Source organism: Dendropsophus ebraccatus, chromosome 7 (genome assembly GCF_027789765.1).
Source record: "Dendropsophus ebraccatus isolate aDenEbr1 chromosome 7, aDenEbr1.pat, whole genome shotgun sequence".
NCBI classification, from domain to species: domain Eukaryota; kingdom Metazoa; phylum Chordata; class Amphibia; order Anura; family Hylidae; genus Dendropsophus; species Dendropsophus ebraccatus.
This window is the reverse complement of record NC_091460.1, coordinates 105816170-105825949: the sequence shown is the minus strand read 5'-3', so window position 1 is coordinate 105825949 and position 9780 is coordinate 105816170.

The following is a 9780-nucleotide window of genomic DNA, read 5'->3' as shown; positions in this document are numbered from 1 at the left end:
GGTGTTTTACCAGTAATGTGTTGGCCTATTAGTTTGGTCAAGATGTTTTATAATGAAGACACATAAAATTAATCAAGTGATAATATATTCAACACATTATAAAAGCGTATAGTACATATACAGATTGTTAAAAAACATATAATATATAGAATAGCAATGTATATAAAGGAAGAAAAAATTCATATAAAATAGAAATCTAAAATAAAGATGAAAGTAACGATGAAATCAAAAATAAAAATAAAAATAAAGTCATCTATAGATAATAAATCTTAGTTCATATAGTATATTATGGCTGATTTCATCCAAATGATCCTTCTTATTGGTAACGATCCTTAATTCATTGAAATAATTGATATAATGCCAGTTAATAGAATGTTTATATGGATGGTAGAACAACACTGGTATATGTTGTCCTTAATCCGTAATTGCTGTGTTGACAGTTTTATTTCAGAGCTCAATTAGGGATGCTGTTTTGCCGTATATCGTTTGGTACATTAAAAGTACAGTTCACCGTAATTGCTGGAGATGATTTATTAATTAGGCTTATTGGGGCAAGTTAATTAGACAAATAGTTATGTTAGATCGCATGCTTTGGTACATATATGCATATAGTATATAGTTGTTATACAATGTCTCAATGGGCGCTGACTGTATCCAGTAGCGATACTTTTGATATTTTGCAAAACTGCCCGATAGCCTTGGCCACAAGAATTATAGTGTTATTAGTTGGCAAATACGGCAAATAAATTATGTTGTGTCGTCCGACACTTCTCACCCGTCCTGCGGTGTTTGGGTTCCGGTCGTTGAGAAGGGGATCGTTCTGGCAGCAGTGGTTCTTGCGTCTGGCTGTCAAGCGCTAGACGCGCTGCTTGATGCTGGATAAATAGGTAAGCTGGCTTGCGCATGCGCAGATGGGCTTGTTGCCCGCGGGACCTCGTGTGTCCTTGGCGCCAAATTCAAGTGAAGAATGAAATCTTTACTGAATATTTTTGGATCAGATGGATGATATTGGTGTAAAAATAAGTTATGTGCACAAAAAATAAAGTTCTTTAAAATAGCTGGACGCGTTTCAAAGGCTTTGAAACGCGTCCAGCTATTTTAAAGAACTTTATTTTTTGTGCACATAACTTATTTTTACACCAATATCATCCATCTGATCCAAAAATATTCAGTAAAGATTTCATTCTTCACTTGAATTTGGCGCCAAGGACACACGAGGTCCCGCGGGCAACAAGCCCATCTGCGCATGCGCAAGCCAGCTTACCTATTTATCCAGCTCAAGCAGCGCGTCTAGCGCTTGACAGCCAGACGCAAGAACCACTGCTGCCAGAACGATCCCCTTCTCAACGACCGGAACCCAAACACCGCAGGACGGGTGAGAAGTGTCGGACGACACAACATAATTTATTTGCCGTATTTGCCAACTAATAACACTATAATTCTTGTGGCCAAGGCTATCGGGCAGTTTTGCAAATATCAAAAGTATCGCTACTGGATACAGTCAGCGCCCATTGAGACATTGTATAACAACTATATACTATATGCATATATGTACCAAAGCATGCGATCTAACATAACTATGTGTCTAATTAACTTGCCCCAATAAGCCTAATTAATAAATCATCTCCAGCAATTACGGTGAACTGTACTTTTAATGTACCAAACGATATACGGCAAAACAGCATCCCTAATTGAGCTCTGAAATAAAACTGTCAACACAGCAATTACGGATTAAGGACAACATATACCAGTGTTGTTCTACCATCCATATAAACATTCTATTAACTGGCATTATATCAATTATTTCAATGAATTAAGGATCGTTACCAATAAGAAGGATCATTTGGATGAAATCAGCCATAATATACTATATGAACTAAGATTTTATTATCTATAGATGACTTTATTTTTATTTTTATTTTTGATTTCATCGTTACTTTCATCTTTATTTTAGATTTCTATTTTTATATGAATTTTTTCTTCCTTTATATACATTGCTATTCTATATATTATATGTTTTTTAACAATCTGTATATGTACTATACGCTTTTATAATGTGTTGAATATATTATCACTTGATTAATTTTATGTGTCTTCATTATAAAACATCTTGACCAAACTAATAGGCCAACACATTACTGGTAAAACACCTGAGGACCCCAACACCAATTTCCTTCTATACGTACACCTTTTTTTCCCTCTGGTATAAGGGTAAGGGGTTAACCTCGGTGTAAACCAATTGCAGTTGATCTCGTACTAATACCTCTTTTTGTCTATTATTCTAATTTGCCTTTGGGTGTATCATTAAATCAAAAGTCCATTGAGGTTAAAGGAGTACTCCGTGCATAAGTGCACCAGCAGCCTTTTTCTCTCCCATTCACTGCTGTGGAAGACAGTGAAGAGAAAGAAGACCAGGCCCGCTCCCTACTGTGACGACATCGACCCAAGATGGCGCCCGGGAGAAGAGGACGGGGTCAACAGTGATTTTGGTACATACACTTTATTTAACTTCTGGGGAGGGGGGGGGGGCTAGGGGTTGAAAAGGGGGGTAACGGGGACAGCCAGCTTAGTAACACACATTACAAAGTTATATAACTTTGTAATGTGTGTTAATTAAGGGCAAAATGTTAATCGCCACACTACCCCTTTAATAGTATCAACGGTAAAAAAATCAATCCTCTGTTTGCAAAAGACGTCTGAAAATAATTAATATGATCATTATTTTGACTTTCCGCTGAGACAACATCCGTTATTTAATACATTGTGTGCATTGGACATCCCTCATTCCATTGACTTCAATGCATTGCATTGAAGTCAGTTAAATTGCAGCAATAACGGACATCTTTTAAATTAGGAAAAAGTGGCCACCTGTTATTTAACCTCTCAACAACAGATGATGGGTATACCCGCCATGCCGTTAGGAGGGTACAGAGAGGGCTCACAATGTTGGCTGCTATCAGCCAATCATGCCAGCTATTTAACCATTTAAATGCCGCTGTCAAAACTGTAAAGCCCTCTTCTGGTTCCCATCTCTGTCCCTAGCTCGGCAATTGTTTCAGGCAGTCTGCAACAGCCTGCAGCAATCGAACACAGATAACATACAGTACATATGTACTGCATTGATCCCTATGAGCAATCATGGTATTTCTCATACGAGTCCCCTAGGGTCGCTAAAAAAGGGTGTAAAAAAGAGTAGTTCCATATATAAAAAATCCCATCTCGTCATAAAAGTTTAAATCACCCTCTTTTTCTCATTTTTAAAGAATTTTTTTTTTTTTTTGCTGTATGAAGAATCACCTGAACTATTAAATGATCTCACACCTGATCACACACGGTAAACAGAGTAAGTCCAAAAATTGCCAAAGTGCAAAATTGCGGACTTTTGGTCGTATCACAACCAGAAAAATTTGAACACAAAAGTGATAAAAAATTTGCATAATAATAATAATATTTATTTGTATAGCGCCAACAGATTCCGCAGCGCTAGCATATATGCATATAAGCAAGATACTGATAGAAAGTACAGATTATGGTGCACAATATGAAGCCTCGAATAGCCCCATAGACCAAAAAATAAAAGCGTTAGAAGGATCAGAATAGAGCTATTTTAATTTTTTTTTTTTTTTGCAAAGTTAAAATTTTTTAAAAGCAGTAAAATAAAATTAAAGTTATATAAAGTACCTATCGCTGTAATCATGCTGACTTGGGAAACAAAGATAACATGTCAGTTTTACCACAGGGTGAACGGCGTAAAGAGGAACCCCCCCCCCCCCCCCCCCCCCAAAATAAAATCTTTTCTTTTTTCAATTTTTTCAATTATTTTTTTCGGTTTCACAGCATATTTTATGGAAAACCTAAGTGTGTTATAAAAAGGTGCAATTGGTGTCATAAAAAATAAGAGCTCGTATGGGTCTGTAGGCGAAAAATGCAAGTGCTATAGCCTTTTAAACACGAAGAGGAAATGCAAAAACAAAAATTGTCTCGGCCCTTAAGAGGTTAAAGAATACCTATTAACAAGGATATAAAACTAATTTAGGTTCATGCATTTTAGCCATTGAAGAATGTCCATACACTATCTGCTACTTGATGATTGTGCCGGACTTCACATCTCAGCCACTGGGCCCAGTAGTGGATTATAATAGGTCCGTTTCGGGCGGTAGCCCGGGGCCCTGAGCTCCTGGGGGGCCCATGGCCATCCCAAAAGACTTATACTTTCAGTGGTGTATTGTCTCCTGGCTACAGTTCTGCCATGAGTTGCAAAAATCGCTGCTTTTTTATTCCAATTTTGCAAAAATCAAGGCATCATGATATTATCTATCCTGTACTATGAACACCATCAGTGGCGTAGCGACCGCGGTCGCAACCAAGGGGGGGCCCGCGAGGCCCCCCCTTACCACTGCACTGCCCGCCTCCCACTCCCTCTTGTGACCGCAAGCAATGTTTTGCTTGCGATCACAAGAGGCAGGGGCCCCTGGCTGTCTTGCGGCCCCCGGGGAGCTCTGTGTGCGGCGGGGGGGGGGGGGGAGGGAAGTACTTCCAGCGCAGGGAGCATTGCGTTAAGCTCCACCCCCTCCGCGCTAAGCCCCGCCTCCCGCCGGGGAAGCCCGTCCCGCGAAGCTCCGCCCCCTCCGCGCTAAGCCCCGCCTCCCGCAGGGGGAAGCCCGCCAGCGCGTGTGACCTGGGGGGCTACAGAAATCATGCAGGTGAGTATAGATTTTTTTGTTTTTAAGGGGATGATGGGGGTGTAGTGGTATGATGATGATGGAACAAGAGGATGATGAGGGGTGTAGTGGTATGATGATGATGATGATGAAGGAACAAGAGGATGATGGGGGGTGTAGTGGTATGATGATGATGATGATGGAACAAGAGGATGATGGGGGGCAAAGTGGTATGATGATGATGATGGAACAAGAGGATGATGGGGGGTGTAGTGGTATGATGATCATGATGGAACAAGAGGATGATGGGGGGTGTAGTGGTATGATGATGATGGAACAAGAGGATGATGGGGGGTGTAGTGGTATGATGATGGAACAAGAGGATGATGGGGGGTGTAGTGGTATGATGATGGAACAAGAGGATGATGAGGGGTGTAGTGTATGATGATGAAGGAACAAGAGGATGATGAGGGGTGTAGTGGTATGATGATGATGATGGAACGAGGATGATGGGGATGTAGTGGTATGATGATGGAACAAGAGGATGATGAGGGGTGTAGTGGTATGATGATGATGATGGAACAAGAGGATGATGGGGGGTGTAGTGGTATGATGATGATGATGGAACAAGAGGATGATGGGGGGTGTAGTGGTATGATGATGATGATGGAACAAGAGGATGATGGGGGGTGTAGTGGTATGATGATGGAACAAGAGGATGATGGGGGGTGTAGTGGTATGATGATGGAACAAGAGGATGATGAGGGGTGTAGTGGTATGATGATGAAGGAACAGGAGGATGATGAGGGGTGTAGTGGTATGATGATGATGATGGAACGAGGATGATGGGGATGTAGTGGTATGATGATGGAACAAGAGGATGATGAGGGGTGTAGTGGTATGATGATGATGGAACGAGGATGATGGGGATGTAGTGGTATGATGATGGAACAATAGGATGATGAGGGGTGTAATAATATGATGATGGAACAAGAGGATGATGGGGATGTAGTGGTATGATGATGATGGAACAAGAGGATGATGGGGGTGTAGTGGTATGATGATGATGGAACAAGAGGATGATGGGAATGTAGTGGTATGATGATGATGGAACAAGAGGAGGATGAGGGGTGTAGTGGTATGATGATGGAACAAGAGGATGATGAGGGGTGTAGTGGTATGATGATGATGGAACGAGGATGATGGGGATGTAGTGGTATGATGATGGAACAAGAGGATGATGAGGGGTGTAGTGGTATGATGATGATGATGATGATGGAACGAGGATGATGGGGATGTAGTGGTATGATGATGGAACAAGAGGATGATGAGGGGTGTAGTGGTATGATGATGATGGAACAAGAGGATGATGGGAATGTAGTGGTATGATGATGATGGAACAAGAGGAGGATGAGGGGTGTAGTGGTATGATGATGGAACAAGAGGATGATGGGGGTGTAGTGGTATGATGGTGATGGAACAAGAGGATGATGAGGGGTGTAGTGGTATGATGGAACAAGAAGATGATGAGGGGTGTAGTGGTATGATGGAACAAGAAGATGATGAGGGGTGTAGTGGTATGATGGAACAAGAAGATGATGAGGATGTAGTGGTATGATGATGATGATGATGATGGAACAAGAGGATGATGGGGGGTGTAGTGGCATGATGATGGAACAAGAGGATGATGAGGGGTGTAGTGGTATGATGATGAAGGAACAAGAGGATGATGAGGATGTAGTGGTATGATGATGATGGAACAAGAGGATGATGGGGGGTGTAGTGGTATGATGATGAAGGAACAAGAGGATTATGAAGGAACAAGAGGATGATGAGGGGTGTAGTGGTATGATGATGGAACAAGAAGATGATGAGGATGTAGTGGTATGATGATGATGATGATGATGATGATGATGATGATGAAACAAGAGGATGATGGGGGGTGTAGTGGTATGATGATGATGGAACAAGAGGATGATGGGAATGTAGTGGTATGATGATGAAGAAACAAGAGGATGATGAGGATGTAGTGGTATGATGATGATGGAACAAGAGGATGATGAGGATGTAGTGGTATGATGATGATGGAACAAGAGGATGATGAGGGGTGAAGTGGTATGATGATGAAAGGGCAGGAGGATGAAGGGGTAGTAGTATTATGGTGGAGGTGGTTGTAGTATGATGATGGAGGGGCAGGAGGATGAAGGGGTAGTAGTAGTATTATGGTGGAGGTGGTTGTAGTATGATGATGGAGGGGCAGGAGGATGAAAGGGGTAGTAGTATGATGATGGAGGGGCAGGAGGAGGGGACAACATGGGGGGCATCTGTAAGGGGGATAAAATGGGGGGCATCTATATGGTTGATAACATGGGGGCAATCTATATGGGGGATAACATGGGGGGCATCTATAATAGGGACAACACAGGGGGCCATCTATAAGGGGGAAACATTGGGGGGCCATCTATAAGGTGGACTACACAGGGGGTGTATACAATAGGGGGATATGTACTATAAGGGAGTCACATAGAGTCAGGGCTACCCACTAAATGAGGGTGTAAAGGGGCCAATACAGATGTGCAGTTTGTAGAGAGATGAGGATGGTGTCAGTGTGAGGAGCCTAATATGTTTGTCTGGCAGATTCTGTGGATTCGTGGCTCCAAAAAGAAGATTTTTTTGGAGAAGATGAAAAGGGAAGAACTCCGATCAGAGAAGACGTCCCCTGTGAGTCACTTGATATATTTGCACTGTAATGTATATGGTGTATAGAGCCTGTGTAGAGCTGGGGCCACCTCTATATGACTGGATGAGGTGATATTGGTCTATGTACAGAGGATTTTATTCAGTAGCAGCGGTTGTGTTAGTCAGTATGTGGTAAGGGGGGGGGGGCCCAAGTTGACCTCTTGCACCAGGGCCCAAGAGACATTAGCTACGCCCCTGAACACCATGCTAGTGTTGCCATAGTTACAGTAGAGTTGGGGGGCTCAGGCTTGGTGAACAGCCCGGGGCCTATGGTGAAGTTAATCCGCCCCTGACTGGGCCGTTCCTGCGCCGTTGTTGCTTTATGTTTTGTTACTTTGGTGTTTTGTTACCAGGATTTTAGAGTTTTTCCCCTGATAATTCCTATCGACTGAAACATGCTGGGAACAATGAGAGGGTAAGTGTAGGGCTTTTTGTTAGGGGGTAGTACACGGCAGGGGCCACCCTTATTAGGACACATTACTCCACTTAATCCCTGAGCGAGTAGAGGTAGACTAGTGCATCTCTGATAGGGCATACCAGGGTTAGTGCTCCTTCTGTGGTGACATCCACAGCCTGCCTCTACACTCAATAAACCACTGGATGGACACACATCATGCCTAAATACCAACATTTTGAGGTGGTAAGACCAATTTTTATTGCTATCAATGTAACTTATTATGTAAATTACTGTATCAGCTGGTGGCTGTATGTTACTGTATCAGCCGGAGGCTGCACCGACATTCCCGCGCTGGCGCCAGTCTATTGATGTAAAAATCTTAGTGATGTACCTGCTTGCACATTCGCTTTAAGGGATGGGTGTTGATACAAAAAGGTTGGGGTTCTTTTGGCCCAGGCTTCGGCCTGAGGGTAATTGGTTATTTATACTATATGAGTACCCCTAACCCATCAGAGAGTACCAAGTGTCAAGTCATCTTTAGTTGTAATCCAAACTAGAGCTCTTTTCTCAGATGACGTAGCAGCGCTATGAGCTACCTTCACCATAGCATGTATAACCTTGGTTTCTTTGCTGAATAAATATGTTAGGAAATATAGAAAACTATTTTGCAGGTTGAGCCATGGCATAACATAATATGTGTTTTGCATTATTTTTTATAACTATTTCTGTTTTATAATCTTCCTTTGTGGAGATCTATTTTAAATGGCATCTAGAGTCTATTTACCCCCGCAAAGGAAATGACAGATTGTAAGAGACAGGATATTTTTAACTCTTGCTTCCTCCACCTGCTTGGTAATTACAGAGATGAGAATTCACCAGTGGCAGGCTAAGCCAATTTAGGCCTAAATACAGGCAACATCTGGGCGAATGATTTATCTGTACAGCTACAGAACTGGCACCGTACTATATTACTTCACGCTCACATTTTTTTTTATATCACTGTTAGCAGTAAGATATTTATAGGCCTCACCTTGTCCAACAAGATTCAAGCTGAGTAATGTGTAGTTGTTCAAGGTTTTAATAGGTTAATACTTTTTTGACCATAAACCACGATCATCATTTAAACGGATACTCTGGAAGGGAGCCGTTTTTTCAGTATCATAAGTGGACATCACTGTCTTCATCCACCCCCTCCCTGGCCATACTGAAAAAGTGTCTCCCATACAGAACCCCTTTAACAATGCTTTGTTGCTAGTGGTATTCCCCTAGAATATAGTTATAGTTATACAGAAACCTATACATGTAAATGCACCCTTAAAGGGGTAGTGCGGCGCTAAAAAATTATTCTCAGAATAACACACATTACATAGTTATATAACTTTGTAATGTATGTTATTTCTGTGAATCGCCCCCTTCCCCGTGTCCCACCACCCCCACCCGTGTACCCGGAAGTGTGGTGTGCTATACATACCTGATCCGTGTCGTGCATGTCCTCCATCTTGTGCCAAACATCATCTTCAGCCGCCCGGCCGAATCGCTGCCGCCGCCCCCCCTTCCCCCCCTCTGCCGCGTCATAACTGTGCTCAGCCGCGATTGGCTGAGCACAGTTATGCTCAGCCAATTGCGGCTGAGCAGCTAATGACGCGGCCGCGTCATCACCGCGATTGGCTGAGCATAACTGTGCTCAGCCAATCGCGGCTGAGCACAGTTATGACGCGGCAGAGGGGGGACGGTGGCAGCGATTCGACCGTCCGAAGATGACGTTTGGCACAAGATGGAGGACATGCGCGACACGGATCAGGTAATGTATAATGCACCACACTTCCGGGTACATGGGTGGGGGTGGTGGGACACGGGAAGGGGGCCATTCACAGACATAACATACATTACAAGGTTGTATAACTTTGTAATGTGTGTTATTCTGAGAATAATATTTTAGCGCCGCACTACCCCTTTAAAGGTCAGAAAACTGCTAAATGCATA